The sequence below is a fragment of the Lipotes vexillifer genome, unplaced genomic scaffold (assembly GCF_000442215.2).
Source record: "Lipotes vexillifer unplaced genomic scaffold, Lipotes_vexillifer_v1.1 scaffold737, whole genome shotgun sequence".
Taxonomy (NCBI): domain Eukaryota; kingdom Metazoa; phylum Chordata; class Mammalia; order Artiodactyla; family Lipotidae; genus Lipotes; species Lipotes vexillifer.
Window position 1 is genome coordinate 295072 of NW_006776682.1, and position 16473 is coordinate 311544.

Here is a 16473-nt window from a genome sequence, read left to right on the forward strand (position 1 = left end):
TAACCATAAACTCAATTGCAGGTGATTATGACAAACCAAGTTTTCAAGTAGAATTTCCATTATGGTCATTCAATGCTAGAAACAAATTGAAATGCCAAATAATGTTCAGTTGAGTTGTGTCCTCAGATAACACTTTTCTAATTGCAGTTCTTGCTTTAGAGAACAGCAATTAGAAGATTACATATGCCAAGAAAAGAGGCTCAGAAAAGTCCTGGAGATTCTGGCTCACCACGGTTAATGAAGTCATACAATCTGTCTTTACTTAGTAGGGTTTTTAAGCAGAGAACAGCTGAAAAGTAAGGCCCATTTAAAATGAAATTACAGAAAGGCAGAAAAGACTTTGATAAATATATTCGAAAGAGTAGTATTTTTTCACCTGTTCATGTGGCGAACATCTGTGGATTTTTTGGCAATTCGTGTTTCCACTCTAAAAGAATCTCCTAGTTCAAAGTCTCATCCTCCCTTGTATCTATTTCTTTGAAGTGTTCCCTTGGATCCCTTAAACTATGGGTAGCCAAATGATTTTGGCATGTGGGTTATAGATTCAATACAAACTGAGTCTCAGGATTCAATGTTTTGTCTTGTAGTCTGTCACTAGCTGCTTATACTTTTAACCAGGTTGTTTGACCGCTTAGCCTTGCAGTTAAGCAGAAATCCTACTTTCACAGGCAAAACAATAGTATAACATTGAGACTCTTTACTCATATATTTTCACATGAAAAGAAATAGAAAAAAAGATGGTGAGATTGTTAACTGATGGTGATAATAGATAATAGACAATAGAGAAGGTTTGCATGCTGGTAGAGGAAGGTCCTCAGATATGCTTAAATGAAAGTGATTACACTACATAAATTTGGATATTGTCAGTAGTGAAATGCAGCTTGCTCTTTGAAATTTAATTCTGTGTTTCCCCCTCAAATTAACAAAGTTATTCCTCGGAATTTATGCTAAATGAATATTTAAAAATTTTCTCTTTTTTGGAAAGGTTACAATGTATTTAGAAATACAGAAATTTAAAATAAGAAAAGGATGATCAAAACTCAGATAATGAGGGCTTCCATGGTGGTGCAGTGGTTGGGGGTCCGCCTGCCGATGCAGGGTACACGGGTTCGTGCCCCGGTCCAGGAAGATCCCACATGCCGCGGAGCGGCTGGGCCTGTGAGCCATGGCCGCTGAGCCTGCACGTCCGGAGCCTGTGCTCTGCAATGGGAGAGGCCACAACAGTGAGAGGCCCACGTACCGCAAACAAACAAACAAAAAAACTCAGATAATGAAGTAATCCTTCTAAACATCCAACCAAGTATTGAACTGATCTTACTTCTATGAATAAAAGCCATCGTATTGTTTCATCATTTATTGTCCAGAACATTTTAACCCAGGAATAGAAAGTGTAATTGTTAAGGTAATTTTATTATTTGTGTTTGATATATTAATGTATTTTGATTTATAGCACCAGAATGTTGATAGATGACCATCTTTTTATTTGTTGAGAGAAAAGATAAAAGCTTTACATATTTCACCTTTAAGACAGGAAAATATGTTTAGCATAATTTAGTATTTATTATATTGTATTCTCATAGGCAATTCTTTTTTTTTTTTAGCATCTTTATTGGGGTATAATTGCTTTACAATGGTGTGTTAGTTTCTGCTTTATAACAAAGTGAATCAGTTATACATATACAAATGTTCCCATATCTCTTCCCTCTTCGTCTCCCTCCCTCCCACCCTCCCTATCCCACCCCTGCAGGCAGTCACAAAGCACCGAACCGGTATCCCTGTGCCATGCGGCTGCTTCCCACTGGCTATCTACCTTACGTTTGTTAGTATATATATGTCCATGTCTCTCTCTCGCCCTATCACAGCTCACCCTTCCCCCTCCCCATATCCTCAAGTCTGTTCTCCAGTAGGTCTGTGTCTTTATTCCTGTTTTACCCCTAGGTTCTTCATAACATTTTTTTTTCTTAAATTCCATATATATGTGTTAGCATACGGTATTTGTCCTTCTCTTTCTGACTTACTTCACTCTGTATGACAGACTCTAGATCTATCCACCTCATTACAAATAGCTCAATTTCGTTTCTTTTTATGGCTGAGTAATATTCCATTGTATATATGTGCCACATCTTCTTTATCCATTCATCCGACGACGGGCACTTAGGTTGTTTCCATCTCCGGGCTATTGTAAATAGAGCTGCAATGAACATTTTGGTACATGACTCTTTCTGAATTCTGGTTTCCTCAGGGTATATACCTAGTAGTGGGATTGCTGGGTCATATGGTAGTTCTATTTGTAGTTTTTTAAGGAACCTCCATACTGTTCTCCATAGTGGCTGAACCAATTCACATTCCCACCAGCAGTGCAAGAGTGTTCCCTTTTCTCCACACCCTCTCCAGCATTTATTGTTTCTAGATTTTTTGATGATGGCCATTCTGACTGGTGTGAGATGATATCTCATTGTAGTTTTGATTTGCATTTCTCTAATGATTAATGATGTTGAGCATTCTTTCATGTGTTTGTTGGCAGTCTGTATATCTTCTTTGGAGAAATGTCTATTTAGGTCTTCTGCCCATTTTTGGATTGGGTTGTTTATTTTTTTGTTATTGAGCTGCATGAGCTGCCTGTAAATTTTAGAGATTAATCCTTTGTCAGTTGATTCATTTGCAAATATTTTCTCCCATTCTGAGGGCTGTCTTTTGGTCTTGTTTATGGTTTCCTTTGCTGTGCAAAAGCTTTGAAGTTTCATTAGGTCCCATTTGTTTATTTTTGTTTTTATCTCCATTACTCTAGGAGATGGGTCAAGAAGGATCTTGCTGTGATTTATGTCATAGAGTGTTCTGCCTATGTTTTCCTCTAAGAGTTTGATAGTTTCTGGCCTTACATTTAGGTCTTTAATCCATTTTGAGCTTATTTTTGTGTATGGTGTTAGGGAGTGATCTAATCTCATACTTTTACATGTACCTGTCCAATTTTCCCAGCACCACTTATTGAAGAGGCTGTCCTTTCTCCACTGTATATTCCTGCCACCTTTATCAAAGATAAGGTGACCATATGTGCATGGGTTTATCTCTGGGCTTTCTATCCTATTCCATTTATCTGTCTTTCTGTTTTTTTGCCACTACCATACTGTCTTGATTACTGTAGCTTTGTAGTATAGTCTGAAGCCAGGAAGCCTGATTCCTCCAGCTCCGTTTTTCGTTCTCAGGATTGCTTTGGCTATTCAGGATCTTTTGTGTTTCCACACAAATTGTGAAATTTTTTGTTCTAGTTCTGTGAAAAATGCCAGTGGTAGTTTGATAGGGATTGCATTGAATCTATAGATTGCTTTGGGAAGTAGAGTCATTTTCACAATGTTGATTCTTCCAATCCAAGAACATGGTATATCTCTCCATCTGTTTGTATCATCTTTAATTTCTTTCATCAGTGTCTTATAATTTTCTGCATACAGGTCTTTTGTCTCCTTAGGTAGGTTTATTCCTAGATATTTTATTCTTTTTGTTGCAATGGTAAATGGGAGTGTTTTCTTGATTTCACTTTCAGATTTTTCATCATTAGTATATAGGAATGCCAGAGATTTCTGTGCATTAATTTTGTATCCTGCTACTTTACCAAATTCATTGATTAGCTCTAGTAGTTTTCTGGTAGCATCTTTAGGATTCTCTATGTATAGTATCATGTCATCTGCAAACAGTGACAGCTTTACTTCTTCTTTTCCGATTTGGATTCCTTTTATTTCCTTTTCTTCTCTGATTGCTGTGGCTAAAACTTCCAAAACTATGTTGAATAAGAGTGGTGAGAGTGGGCAACCTTGTCTTGTTCCTGACCTTAGTGGAAATGCTTTCAGTTTTTCGCCATTGAGGATGATGTTGGCTGTGGGCTTGTCATATACGGCCTTTATTATATTGAGGAAAGTTCCCTCTACACCTACTTTCTGCAGGGTTTTTATCATAAATGGGTGTTGAATTTTGTCAAAAGCTTTCTCTGCATCTATTGAGATGATCATATGGTTTTTCTCCTTCAATTTGTTAATATGGTTAATCACATTGATAGATTTGCGTATATTGAAGAATCCTTGCATTCCTGGAATAAACCCCACTTGATCATGGTGTATGATCCTTTTAATGTGCTGTTGGATTCTGTTTGCTAGTATTTTGTTGAGGATTTTTGCATCTATGTTCATCAGTGATATTGGCCTGTAGTTTTCTTTCTTTGTGACATCCTTGTCTGGTTTTGGTATCAAGGTGATGGTGGCCTCGTAGAATGAGTTTGGGAGTGTTCCTCCCTCTGCTATATTTTGGAAGAGTTTGAGAAGGATAGGTGTTAGCTCTTCTCTAAATGTTTGATAGAATTCGCCTGTGAAGCCATCTGGTCCTGGGCTTTTGTTTGTTGGAAGATTTTTAATCACAGTTTCAATTTCAGTGTTTGTGATTGGTCTGTTCATATTTTCTATTTCTTCCTGATTCAGTCTTGGCAGTTTGTGCATTTCTAAGAATTTGTCCATTTCTTCCAGATTGTCCATTTTATTGGCATAGAGTTGCTTGTAGTAATCCCTCATGATTTTTTGTATTTCTGCAGTGTCAGTTGTTACTTCTCCTTTTTCATTTCTAATTCTGTTGATTTGCGTCTTCTCCCTTTTTTTCTTAATGAGTCTGGCTAATGGTTTATCTATTTTGTTTATCTTCTCAAAGAAACATCTTTTAGTTTTATTGATCTTTGCTATTGTTTCCTTCATTGCTTTTTCATTTCTTTTTGATCTGATTTTTATGATTTCTTTCCTTCTGCTAACTTTGTGGTTTTTTTGTTCTTCTTTCTCTAATTGCTTGAGGTGCAAGGTTAGGTTGTTTATTCGAGATGTTTCCTGCTTCTTAAGGTGGGCTTGTATTGCTATAAACTTCCCTTTTAGAACTGCTTTTGGTGCATCCCATAGGTTTTGTGTCATTGTGTCTCCATTGTCGTTTGTTTCTAGGTAGTTTTTAATTTCCTCTTTGATTTCTTCAGTTATCACTTCGTTATTAAGTAGTGTATTGTTTAGCCTCCATGTGTTTGTATTTTTTACAGATCTTTTCCTGTAATTGATATCTAGTCTCATGGCGTTGTGGTCGGGAAAGATACCTGATACAATTTCAATTTTCTTAAATTTACCAAGGCTTGATTTGTGACCCAAGATATGATCTATCGGCAATTCATTTTTAAATATAGAAATATTTAACTACCTTGCTTCACCTTAGCAAGTATTTAAAAGAGATAATTTGCACTGTATCATGACCATTTATTCTTTTTATTCTTTTCAACTGTCCAAAGAAACATATTTATTTATAAGCTGAAACTATAAGGTGATTAAATTGATTATATATATATTTTAGTTATGTTCCCCTTGAAAATTATAATTATCATAAGTGTAACGATTATTAACATGTATTGATCAATTAGTATGTGCATGGTGATGTTCTAAGAATCTTTTATTAACTCATTTAAAATACACAAAATCCACAAAATATACATGCTACCATACCAAATTTAATTTGGGGAAGTAAAGTACAGAACGCTTAAGATACTGCCCCAAGATGATACAGCTTGTAAATATTGGAGTCAGGATTTGAACCATGGATTCTTAACCCACTTTCTAAAATTTAAATCTACTGACAAGCTTAGTTCCTGGTTAAAATCTTCTGTGTCATTTTTTAGGCTTGCCAATAGGTGGTTACGAAGATTTTACCTGCCAGGTCTCATGGGGTAAAGCTACCTCCCCACCCCATCCTTCCAACACACACACACACACACACACACACACACACACACACACACCCTAGCCTTGGTGTATAGCCAGAGCACTGCAGTTGCTCTCAAGGGAATTGCAACCAAAGACTCAAGCTCCCCAGGCCACTCATGCTCCTGAGGATATCTCATTCCTAGCCTAGACATCTCATTTCTATCTCTTTCTGTCTAGGCTTTGGGCAGTTGTCCTCTTTAGGCGCTTCTCCCAAAGCCTCATTATAGAAGAAAGGAAAGGAAGGGGAAACCTTCAATACACTTTTTCCCATCTGACTCAGTATCCAGTACTTTTCCACTCCTAGCCCTCTTCCTCATCCTCACACCAGGCTCAGGGTCTGTCAAACTGCTGGAGCCTTTTGTTCAGCATTCCATCATAAGTGAGGTGATCCTCACGTCTGTGCTGATCTACCTAACCCTCACCTGGTGCATGCTTCCATGGGGGAAAATGGAACAGGGGAGTCAGCAGTTTCTCCAGTTGAGACTATTGCTTATGTCATGGCAATGTAAGTGATTAAAGGCTTAACTCTTTCATTTTGGGCTTGTTTTTTTAATGAGCTCCTCTGATACCTGGCAGCTCATCTGAGCTCCTGGCACTACTTGCTATACTCACTGTTGTGATATAATTAGATCTGGATTCAGAAAGTTCATTTTTTTTTTTTTTTTTTAATAATACACAATGTATTTATTTATTTATTTATTTTTATGGCTGTGTTGGGTCTTCATTTCTGTGCATGGGCTTTCTCTAGTTGTGGCAAGTGGGGGTCACTCTTCATCGCGGTGCGCAGGCCTCTCACTATCGCGGCCTCTGTTGTTGCGGAGCACAGGCTCCAGACGCGCAGGCTCAGTAATTGTGGCTCACGGGCCCAGTTGCTCCACGGCATGTGGGATCCTCCCAGACCAGGGCACGAACCTGTGTCGTCTGCATTGGCAGGCAGATTCTCAACCACTGCGCCACCAGGGAAGCCCAGAAAGTTCATTTTAACTGTGATATGGTGAAATGATTGGAACAGAATGAGACTGGAGTCTTTGCAGAAATCTAAGTGAAACCTGATGCTGTTGTACATTAAATTAGTGCAGTGTGATGGAGAAAGGTAGACATATTAGAGACATATTTATTAGGTAGAATCAACAGGGCTTGGTGATTGATTGGAGATAGCAGAATGAGGATGAGGGAGAGATTAGGGGTACATGCCAAAATTCATGTTGAAGTCCTAATCCCTAATACTTCAGAATGTGAGAGTATTTGGAGATACGGTTTTTAATTAGTTAATGAAATTAAAACAAGGCCTTTAGTTTGGACCCTGATCCAGTATGACTGGCATCATTAATAATAAGAAGAAATTTGAACACAGGTACAGAGGCAAGATCATATGAAGACTTAGGAAGAAGATAGTCATTTACAAACCCAGAAAAGAGACCTCAGACAAAACCACCCTTGCCAACACCTTGATCATTGATTTATGTCTTCCAGAATTGTGAGAAAACAAATCTTCTGGTAAGCCACCCAATATGTAGTACTTTATTTTGGCAACCCTAACAAATAATGCAGGGTGATGTCCAATTTTTTGACTTAGGAAACTTGATGTTCGGTAGTTGTGCTCCCTGATATATGAAGTTTGGGAGGAAGAGTGATCTGGGGAATGGGAAGCAGACTGATAGGTTCAGTTGAGTTGGAGGTCTCATTGTGCCTTCAAATTGAGAAGCCATGCATATAACTCAGTCAATGGATCTGGGACTCAGAGAGATGTCTGTACTAGAAGTAGCAGTCTATGAGTCATGAAGCAATATGTAAAATATCATTGAAACCTTATGCAAAAGGTGAAATCAGTCACAGTATCTATATACTTGGATGTAGTTGTATAGACTTGTCCTGTGTTTCTATTTCTGTACAGTGCTATTAAGAACCTACTACAAAGGAGTACAGATAAAGCTAATGTCAGTGCTAAAAGAAAGTGCTTCATGAATGCAGAAAATGGAAGAGAGAATAAAGATGAAATGCTTAGAACAGAAGGCCAGGGTCAGTGGAGGAGATCTACAAGGGCCATAATGAATTAATCCTTATTTAAGCCTACAAAGGAATGCAGGGAGCCTTAAAGACCAAAGGAAACATTTAGGGAAGAGACCATTGAGAATCACTTAGAGTCCATTTGCTGACAGTTTACAGAACTTTTACAATTCCATTTTTGACATATCATTTGTGATTAGTATGGCAGGAGAATAATACAGATAGAAGAGTAGGAGAATAATACGGATAGAACAGTAGGAGAATATACTAGAGAAGCTGGTATGTCATCAAAATGCGCCTTCAGAGGCAAAAATTTGGGTAGTGCTCTGTGGCAGCAGCAATATGCAGGCTGGCCAAGGGGTTGTAAGAGCCAGGAAAAACAGGATTTACACTTACAAAAGAAGCCATCCTAAGGCACAGGGCTTGCAGTGACAGGGACTGAAAGAGAGAAAAGGGATTTTTAACCTTCCCTCCTCTTGATTCAACATATGAAAAGACACATACGAAAAGACAAATTCAGATGCTTGATTCATCCTCCTTACAACTTCACAGTAGGTAAAATGACCTTTTGATTTTAATCTAGGTGCTTGCTTTTCCTCTTTGGTTTGAGAAAACGAGGAATTTTCCTTTAATAACTCTGTGCTCAAATTCATGAATTCTTTTCCAACATACTTGACCCAAATTCAATGTTGTCTAAAGTTTTGAATTATTTTTTCTAATTATGATGATGGCAGATTTTTAGGTGCAAATGTACTTTTGCAGTTGACACAGCTAAAGATTCAACTTCAAGAATCAAAACATGAAAATCATAAAAATTTCTCTAAATTCTTTCCTAAAGTCTGTGGAAAACATCTTGCATTTCTGTTTACTTTTTTGAACATATAAAATGACTATTGTGAACCGTGATGTAGAAAAACACACTCAGCAATGGTAAAGCCTATTCAAAACTAGCCTCTCCAAAAGTCTACAACTTTTCAAGTTGTTGGAGTGCTACTAAAAAATATCAAACTGCAAAGATGCACTTTTAGAAATTATAAGTAATTTGTGCATCAAACAATATGTACAATAGTACTGTACAGTAAATTGGACCAGCTGCCTATTCCTACCATTACAGCTGATTGCAAAGTATATAATTTATATTTTTGCAGTAGAAAGTGGGAAGGCTTTTGTTTTTTTTTGCGGTACGCCAACCTCTTACTGTTGTGGCCTCTCCTTGCCACAAGGAGCACAAGCTCTGGACACGCAGGCTCAGTGGCCATGGCTTACGGGCCTAGCCGCTCCGCGGCATGTAGGATCTTCCTGGACCGGGGCACGAACCCGTGTTCCCTGCATCAGCAGGCAGACTCTCAACCACTGCGCCACCAGGGAAGCCCCGGGAAGGCTTTTTAAAACTATGTTCATGCATTTATAAAGAGCCTTTTCCTGTTTTATCTTTTTAACCATTGTAAGCTCAAAAGAGGTGGTATTTTGGCATTATGTTTAAGGTTAATCCCTATCTATTATAGTTAAAAGATCTATCAAAGCACTTTGCCTATGACCTCTTATTCCATCCATATGAGTAGATGATTTAGACACATATTTACCTTCATGATATTCTTAAAATATGAGTTTTATTTTTAAAAAGGCATTGGCAATAACTAATAAAGGTATACTTGATAACAAATAATTGGCTCTTAAAATTTAGTAAATGGCATATATTGATCTAAAAAGTTAAAAAAGAATGTTTCTATCAGTAAACTGAACAAGCTTCTGAATGGCACTGTTGCAATATCTTTTGCTATTTCTTAGCTCTTTACATTTGTTATTTGATAACAAACATACAATATAAGGTATATTTATATATTAATCACTGGTTTCCAGTGTGTATAATGGAATGGCACAAAATCTGAGGAAAAGGTTAGATGTAGAACAACTGTTTAGAAAAAGAGGTTTAGAATATCTGTCCCATTTCTGAACTTTTCTTTAAAAAGTTTGAAAATAATTCAATATTTGACTTGGGTTGTAGGATTCACTTTTTAAAATAAATAGTGTCATGGGAAAACACAAAATGTAGATTAATATCTAGTGATAATGGCTTATGAAATTTTACTGATGATTTTAGATATTTTTAATGGTAAATTTACATGATCAAGTTACATAAATTTTAAGCTTTGGGGTATAAATATTCATATTATCCAACTTTATTCAAATATTATTATGCATTTAGAATATGAACAGATTAATCTTAATTTTTTTTTGCATCCTTCAATTCATAAAGATTCAAGTGATGTGACTTATGAGTAAATTATATAAATGAAAAAATATTGTGACCTGACTTTAGTGTACCTCCTAATATTAATATTTATCTCCTGAAAGTAAAATGCAAATGTATAACTGAACATCTAATAAAATTCTGTGAGGAGTATTCCCAAGTTGTTTTTTCTTTTTTTTTTTTTTTTTGGTTATTTTACTCTCTGATCTGTCTTTATTATGGTTCTGTTTTGATTAATGAGTGGTGACAAAAAATATACTCTCAGCATTTTGCCCATATTTCCGGGGTAAAAGGAACTGACACCTAATGGAAGACCATCTCCTGTGCACTCCAGCCCAAGTTGGGGGCTCTTGAGTGTACATGATGGAGGAGAGATTTAAGGCCTCCTGAAGAATGGAGGAAAATAATTTTCTTGTGTTTGGGCAAGATAAAAGGAAAGGGATTGCCTCTTCAGAAAAGCTACCTCTTCAAGAGCTTTCCTTAGTTCTTAACATGCCACCAGTTGACTGTAGTCTGGGAGGAGCAACTTGGGTTGCCAATAACCTAATTTAGCAGATTAAAAAAGAGGAAAAGACAAAAGCTAAGTTTCTTTGAAGTGAGCCCTTAGAAAATATTATTAACCCATTTTTGAACAATTGTCTTTACATACTTATATATAATTATGAAACTTCCATATTTATATAATTTTATTCAACTAGGTTCTATGCATTATGGAGTAGAATATTCCACATTTGAAAAGAAAATAAATCTAATCATTAAATAGGATATCAGAAGTATAATTGTGGCTGCCTGAAATAAAGCTCATGGTCTCATTAAAACTTCTAGAAATGTAGGGATTTTAGTTACAAAAATAAAATGTTGAATTTTTTTTCCATGTTTTATGCCTTTAACTTCCTATTCTTTTAGTCTGCCTTCGTTTGTCTAAAGATAGGGTACCCTCAAAGAGGTTATCCTTGTTGAGTCTGTTGTCTATAACGTGGGGTTAATATTAACTCTCCATCTTGATGATTGAGAATATTGGAGATGATAGCTCTAATGAGCCTAACACAGACCTGTTTATTATATTGTGCATACTACTTTTAAAATCCCTCTGATGGTTTTTTCACACTCTGTTGCTCTGTGTAAGTAAATGAAAGATGATTGACTTTTTAAATAATAAAGTGTAATATGATTCCTTTCACTATAAAAGTAGGTAGGTAAAGGATGTTTTTTGTTGTCAGCTTGAATAAAGATAACCTATGTTGTGGGTTATAACCTAAAGATTATGAAATTGGAATCAAGCAGATTTGGTTCAAATCCCATCTCTGCTATCCTAGGTATTAGTGACCTGGGTTATAATTTACTTAACTTCCCTGAGAGTCACTATCGTCTCTATAAAAGTTGGAATTAAATCTTCACTTTAGGATTGCTGTGAGGATTATAAATATCACAGGGCCTATCAGAGTAAACACATTCATCATATATGTAGTTGGCTTTGTGTGTGTGTGTGTGTGTGTTGGGGGGCGTTAATTATCCTCATTTAAATTATTTTTTTTTACTTTTGCCTTACTTCAGGAAAAGCTTTAACTTCCTTGCCATACTGGTTTCTGTTGACCTGAAATAAATAGACTGCCTGATATTTCCCCAGCAAAAATGGGTTTGTTTGGGATCAGCAGAGAATTGCAATTTGAGGTCTGCAACCAAAGTGAGCTATATATGCAAGTGTCTGAACAGCATGAGAAGGAAAAACAAAACAAAGCAGTTTTATAGAAGGGAAGAGGAAGTTGGGAGGGCTGTAGAAAACAGAGAGTCCATGGTTTTTCAATGTGAATCCTTGCTAAGAAAGAAGAGGGGTTTTTCTTTTTCCTTTTGGGTTTTGCTGTTGTCTCAGGGCATGAGAGGTCCCCATTCTGGTCTCCCACCTATATTTAATTGATGTTCTTGTTTATTAATTTTTTACATTTCAAATTCCTTTTAATCAAGATATTTATGATCAAGAGTCAGGCTTTCTTGTTTCAACAGTTTTTTGTCTCTCAATGCCAGAAAGGACCTTTCCTGGGTGTAGGGTCTCACGTTGAAAGGAAAGTGCACAGATAGGAAGCCTGTTGAAGTCACATTTGAGTAACAAAGAGAGGTAGGGGGTAGAACTCTCAGGTGCTTTTTATGTAGAGTCCATATGTTACCAAGATTGTAATCATTGGAGATCATCTGAAGTGTTACATCATCATAAAATGTTTGGTGACAGACTTCCAACAGGCCTGGTTCAGGTATCTTGGAAACATCTGTTTCATCAGATGTAGTCTGCTTCAATTCTGGGAAATCTGTACTTTCAGGTCACCAGATGATGTGCAGGTCCAGTCAGGGTTCAGTGCTTACTTTAGGTGTGTCATGTTTGAGGGCCTCTAAAATTGTGCCAATTGAGTCTTAATAATGCCATTACTATGTTTGACTAAACCGAAAGACTAAGGGTGACAAGCATAGTGAAAGTGATATAAAACTGGCCAAACAGCACAGACTTGTCAAAGTATCTGGACAGTAAAATGGATTCCTCAATCACTGTGAAGTTTGAGAGGACTTCCCCAGGTAGGGATAATCTTTTCCAAAAAGACTTTAACCACAGAAGAGGCAGTAGCTTGTCCACAAGGGAAGTCTTCAGTCTAGTATGAAACATCCAAATCATGAATAAACATATTTATATCCATAAGATGGAGGAAGCTGTATGAAATCAATTTGCCAGACCTCGAATGGTCAATTAAGAAGTTTAAAATGTCTTGGAGCAACACAAATAGGCTTCTCTGGGTTGTATTTTGGACAAGTGAGACAAGTCAGATAGGCACCTTTTATGGCCTTGTAAATATTTCCCCATCAATATTGATTCATGAAAACTATCATTTTGTCTGTAGGCCAATGGTTTAACACATGTACAGTGATGAGGGGTGGGAATTTTAGAGTCTCCAGTAGGACTGGGTTGTTACTTGATCCAAGCCAAAACTTTCTCTTTTTATCAAACCTACAGTTGTTGAGCTTACAATCTCTTCCTTTTCTGGGGCTTATTGATGGGTTTCTGTAGCCAGCTTTTCTAGGGTATTATTTGGGGAAAGATTCCTTGGACCATGACAGAGGTTTGGCTGCTCTTGGTCCCTTTCAGGACAGCACTCCTTGTGAAAATATCAGCAAGGTGATTTCCCTTAACTGCAGAGTATCAAGTTTAGAATGCCCCAGAATCTTACTTATAGCTAAAGTGACAGGTAAAAGTAATGCGTCTAATAATTCCTGAACATAGAAGCCATTTTAATTTTATTTCAGATGGAAGTAAGGAAGCCACGCTGCTTCTACAACATTGCAAAATCACAAGCTACTCCAAGAGCATATCTACTATCAAAATAAATATTGGCAATTTTGTCCTTGGGTAAAATACAAACCAATGTAAGGGCATATAATTCAGCCTGTTGAGCTGAAATAGCCATAGGTATAGATGCTGCCTCAACAACATCAAAAAGAGTAGCAATAGCATACCCAGCACAATATATGCTATTGTCATCTTTTATATAAGAACCATCAGTGAACCATGAGAAGACAGTGTTACCCGAAGGAGTATCCTGCAGATCATCACAGGGAGTCAGGAGGTAATCTATCAGCATTAAGCAGTTGTGAGGGGCTTTGTCAGTGATAGAGGGGAGAAAAGTGGGGTTAAAGTTATGGTGTAAGAGTTATGTGAGGAGCAGTTAACAAAAGGATTTCACTAGAGGTGAAGCAGCTGGCTGGGTAATGTTGAGTGTGATGAGAATTCAGGAGAGCTTTTATTGTATGAGGTACAAAAATGGTTAAAGGGGATCCCACAAAGATTTTCTCAGTGGTTTAACTAAAGGACAGTGACAGTAATGGCTCTAAAGCAAGGGGGGTATCTCCATCCCACAGGGTCCATTTGCTGATTACAGTGTCTCAAGGGCATTTCCTTCCTGTTCAGTACAAAAAGAAAAAGAGAAATCTGATTATTGGGCTGCTCAAGGGAGGTAGATTTATTAAACTCTACCTTAAGAGCCTTAAAGTTTATGTCATCTGGCTCTTCCTATACTATGGGTCAGGCTTGTTATTCTTTAGTAAAACGTACAGAGGCTGATCTGTAAGAGAGAAATATGGAATCCAATTTTAGCAATAACCAACAAGATGGAGAAAACCTCACAGTTGATGCTTACTTCAGGGTTTTGGGAAACTTAGGACATCATGAGGTCTATGTGGATCTAGTTCTAACGATTGTCCTGATATCAGATGCCCTAAATATCAAACCTGGGTTTGGGCAAACTGCAAATTTTCTTTGATGACCTTATGTCCCTTTGAGGCTAAAAGTTTAAGCAATGGATGTGGTCTTCCTGTGAGGAGCCTGAGAAGGAGAACAAAGAAGCAAATAACCTGCATATTGCAACAAAGTAGAACCTCTAGGGAACTTTATATCACCCATATCAGCCTTCAGGATTTGTGAGAAATAAGAAGGACTTTCAGTAAAACTTCGAGGCATTACTATCCAGGTGAATTGTTTTTCTTCCCAAGTGAAGCCCAAAAGGTATTGGGTAGCTTCATCAACTGGAATACTAAGGAATGCACTGCTTAAATCAGTCATAATAAAGAATTGACATCTGGTGGGAATAGATGTTAGTAGTGAATGAAGGTTAGCAACAACAGGGTGTTGAGGGATAACAATGTTGTTTATTGACCCCGAACTAACCTCCACCCTTGGCTCTTAGGTTTTCATACTGGTAAAATGGAATTGTTATGTGGGATAGCAGTACAAGGCATAATGAAGCCTAGAAGTTTGTAATCTTCTATTATGGGCTTTATACACTGAAGGGCTTCTTTACTTATAGGGTGTTGACTGATTCTGGAGAGAGGTTTTGAGGCCTCTATTTGAATCCTGATGGGAGGTGTGCTGTGAATTTTTCCAATATCAGTTGGATATTTTGCTTATAAAGAGGGTGGTAGCAATTCAAAAGGGACAAGTGATCAGTGTTTCCAAGAGTCAGTTCTAGTATCATCAGAGACAGAACAAATAAGGTCAAAAGGTCATTTAGTTCAGTTTGATGATTGCTGTTAAATTCCAGAGTTTTTCTCTCCTTTTGGGGGAAAAAAATCTGGCATCATGCTTCTCTAAGAAGTATTAGCCTAATAAATGAGTAGGGGCAGAGGAACTAAGAAGGAAATGGTATGTTTCTCTCAAAGGGCCTAAGTAAAATAGAATGGGTTCAGACACAGGGACCTGTTGAGGTTCATTAGAGATCTCCGCTATTTGAACTGCTTTAGTACTCTGAAGTAGGGGCTTCTTTATAGTATTGGTGTTGAGCACCAAAAATGTGGCTCCAGTGTCAATTAGGACTGGAAGAGATTCATCCCCAATCTGGATAAATGTTTGTCCAAAACAGTCTAGAGGTAGGATAGGGAAAAGTCTCTGTAGTTCTTCAGAGTCCTGTCATTGAAAATTGGGAGGATATTAGATAGGCTGGTTAGAGGGCTGAAGGTGCCTAAAGCACTTAAATTTATAACAATCTCTTTTCCAATATCCTGGCTCTTTGTAATAATAGCAGAAGCTAGGCGTGTTTTGGTTTTGTTTAGCAGCCTTCATTTGTTGGTGTTGAAGATTAAGAATTTTGGCAGTCTTCCTGTGAAGTGACTCATCTAGAGTGTGAGAGAGCTGGTTTGTTGGATTAAGTAAATCTGGAGTAGACATAGTTTCCCATTCCATCCTGGCCCTTTCTGCTAGAATGGATAGGTCCAAGTTCAACCCATTAATAAACATAGAGTTAAAAGCTACCCAGGTGGAATCAACATCTAAAGGAAGACCAGAATTTTCTTTAAAAATAATCTAAAGTCAGTTGTAATAGTCATGATTGGATTCCTCAGATTTTTATGTGCAAGTCTAAATTTTGTTCCAATCAGCAGCCCTAGGAATTGCCTAGTGAAGTCACCTAGCATATGCCCAAGTCTGATCATATAATAAGTTAGTGGACTGGTCTACCAGTTGTAATCCTAGAGACCTTTCAAGATTTTCCCAATTAATGGTTTTCACCCAGTGCTGGGCCTTTCACTGGCAAGCATATGAACTAGCTGATGAAATTCAGAGAAGCCAGGTTGATAAGTTTAAATTTCTCAGGAAATATGTAAGGATCTTCAGTTACTCTGGGAAAATCTTGGACCAATGGTTCACAATTCAGCTTTAGTCCAGGGAATATTAAAAAAAAAATAGGGGTTTAGCCTCTGGATCCTCAAAATGTTTAATTTTAAAGGGATGGGTTTTAATAAATTCATAGGAAAAGGGAGTGGGGAGAGTTTCAGAGAAAAAGAAAAGTTTGGAGAGAGAATCACTATGGGGGAATCAAGGGTCTGGAGGAGGCATAGGTGGTATAGAAGGGTCAGAAGTAGAGGGTACCAGAGGCAGCGTCTGATGAGGAGACAAGGGAAAGAGACAAGATGGAGCCG